General features: G+C 34.7%; 1 non-coding gene across 1 annotated transcript; it reads right to left on the bottom strand.

The window, feature by feature from the left end:
- Positions 1–352: 352 nt before the first annotated feature.
- On the bottom strand, positions 353–459 carry LOC131686470 (U6 spliceosomal RNA). Its single transcript, XR_009305126.1, has one exon. It is a non-coding gene; the product is annotated as a U6 spliceosomal RNA (small nuclear RNA).
- Positions 460–2,645: the final 2,186 nt, after the last annotated feature.

Below are 2,645 nucleotides of genomic sequence, written 5' to 3'. Positions count from 1 at the left end.
ACGGGCATTAAAGACCCAGCGGATTCGTTTTCTAGTTGGTCAAATCAACACTAAACAAACAAATAAATTAGTTTGCTCAGTCTAAAGAAATGTCAGCTCGATTGGCATCAACCGGTGGATACTTGTTCCCTTACAATGACATCAAATCAAAGAACATTTAAAATTAAATACGACGAAATATGTGCTATTCAGAATATAAGGAAATGAGGACTGCTTAATTATTTGCATTAAAAACATCGGAAAAAATTAGTTGCATAACCAAAGTGTTTCATTTTCAAAGATAGCACTGCTGATTATTCACTTTATAAAAGTAGGTGACAAGGGACGCGGACGAAAATAGCTGACTACGGCCAAAAATGTGGAACGCTTCACGATTTTGCGTGTCATCCTTGTGCAGGAGCCATGCTAATCTTCTCTGTATCGTTCCAATTTTAGTATATGTCCAGCAGAAGCTAGGACCGGTAATGCCACTCATCCGGTTGTGGTCCTAAAACTGCTTATCGCGACTCTCATACCCTAATCAATATTGATTTTTCGTAAAAAAAAATCGTTCATATTACGAAAGGTGCTCGTCAATATTGAAAAGATTTTCGTATATTTCATCGAACGATTTGTAATAAATCTACGAATATCGTGTCGTAAATTTCACTGGAAGTGGCCACGAATGATTTATTAGGGTAAGGTGGGCAAACCCGACCCGAGGTTTTGCTGTAAAATGCTCACTTTACTTAGAATCAAGTCGTTATATATATCAAAATAAAAGTTAGGCTTCTGCGCAACTTACTATGCATAGCATAAAAAGAGATACAAGCGTTTTACGAAAAAGCTCATGTTTGCTATTTTCAAAACTGGTGGCGTAAACCCGACCACTTATGTTTTTGGTTGATCTGGTACAGATATTACCCAAATTTAATGGTTTTTCGATGATAAATAAATCAATGTTATGATATAAATAAAAGATAAAAAAATTCAAAAATTAAGGTAATATGGTAATAAAAGATAACGGAATTAAAAAAAAATCATCGCGGCAAAATAATTAATCAGAGTCTTCTGATCCGCTGCCTAAATACTTGTTGATGTTTTTTTTTGATTCGAAGCTAACGTTTGGTTGGCATTTAACCCTAGACATTTGGTTTCGTGACTTTTTCTAAACGAAAACGGTTTTGTGGGTACGTTCGTACCCCAGCACTAAAATCGCTCCAATAATCGTAATGACGCGCATATCCCTAAAGATCCCTATTCCCTGTAGCTCATTGTCGGATAGATTAGCAGTACAAATAACAATTTTCGATTAATTTTTTGAACGAAGTGCAAGCAAGATCTTCGCGGCCCTTTTAAAAAATTAATCTTTAATAAAAACGGTTTGTTGGTCTGTGAATAATTCTTAGGCTCGCGTAAAGATGAATCGAAGATTATAGGTTATGATTTTTGGTTCAACAGCACAAAACATCTGCCTCGTTATACAATTTTAACTATTTTTCTGCAAGATTATTAAAAGTTTGTTGTTTTCACCATACCATTTACTTAAAGTAATAAAAAATAGGTCATAACTTATTTATTCTATGCGAGCGATGTGGTCCAAAAAATCATTTTCAAATTTTCGTTCTGTCACGTTACAAGTTATTTGTATTCAATTGTTTCACAACGAAAAATAATTAATATTCCATCTTCATCTTTTATTTTCAGCGATATTGTCAAATTTAAGTTAGAATAGGATGATAACATGTGTATTCAGACAAAAAACCTGTTTTAATCCACCTAGAGGTGCAATTATGCCTTTCTCATTTCTCCAAACTATGATTTAATATCTGGTCCGTACAATATAACATTATGGAAATGTCTTTCATTCTTATTACACTTGGTAAGTATATATAAGAGCACCTTTTTGCATTCATCGCGGTATCGGTTTGAATCGGAGTTTTCTGTGTAATCGCACTCCACAACCCGTAACTCCGGAGCTGGAAGTCGGATGGAGATGGAATTTAATATCAGTTTCCGGGGACGCAACACCTTTCTTTTGAGACTAATTTGATCAAATCTTGCCATTTTCGAGAAACCAATATAACCGTTATTTTGAATTTGGATACTTCCGTATCCGTCGATAGTGACCAAAGAGACTTTGAATGATTATTGGTGACCTAGATCTACAAATTCAACAGTTGTGTTGACATTTTGGAAAAAAAATTCACCTTTTTACATTCATCGCAGAATTCGCTAGAAACGGGATTTGCTGCGTGATCATACGTATCACCCTGTAATTCAGGAACCAGAACTCGGATCCACACAAAATTCAACAGCAGCTGATGGACCTTTCATTTAAAATCAAAATCGTCAAAATTTGTCAAAATCAAAAATTTGTCAAAATTTGTCAAAATCGGTTCAGAAAATTCCGAGAAACTGATGTGGACAAATCAACAAATTTTGTTTTGTAACCATACTCTTCAACTCGTAATCCGGAACAAGATGTCGGTTGAAAATGAAATTCAATAGCAACCTATGGGAATATTATACCTTTCATTTGAATCTTAGTTTGTAAAAATCGGTTCAGCCATCTCCGAGAAACCGATATGGACATTTTGTTAACAAATCCGCACATACACACATACATACATACATTCATACATACATACACACATACATACAGA

This window comes from Topomyia yanbarensis, chromosome 2 (assembly GCF_030247195.1).
Source record: "Topomyia yanbarensis strain Yona2022 chromosome 2, ASM3024719v1, whole genome shotgun sequence".
NCBI lineage: Eukaryota > Metazoa > Arthropoda > Insecta > Diptera > Culicidae > Topomyia > Topomyia yanbarensis.
This window is presented reverse-complemented; position numbering and strand designations above follow the sequence as displayed.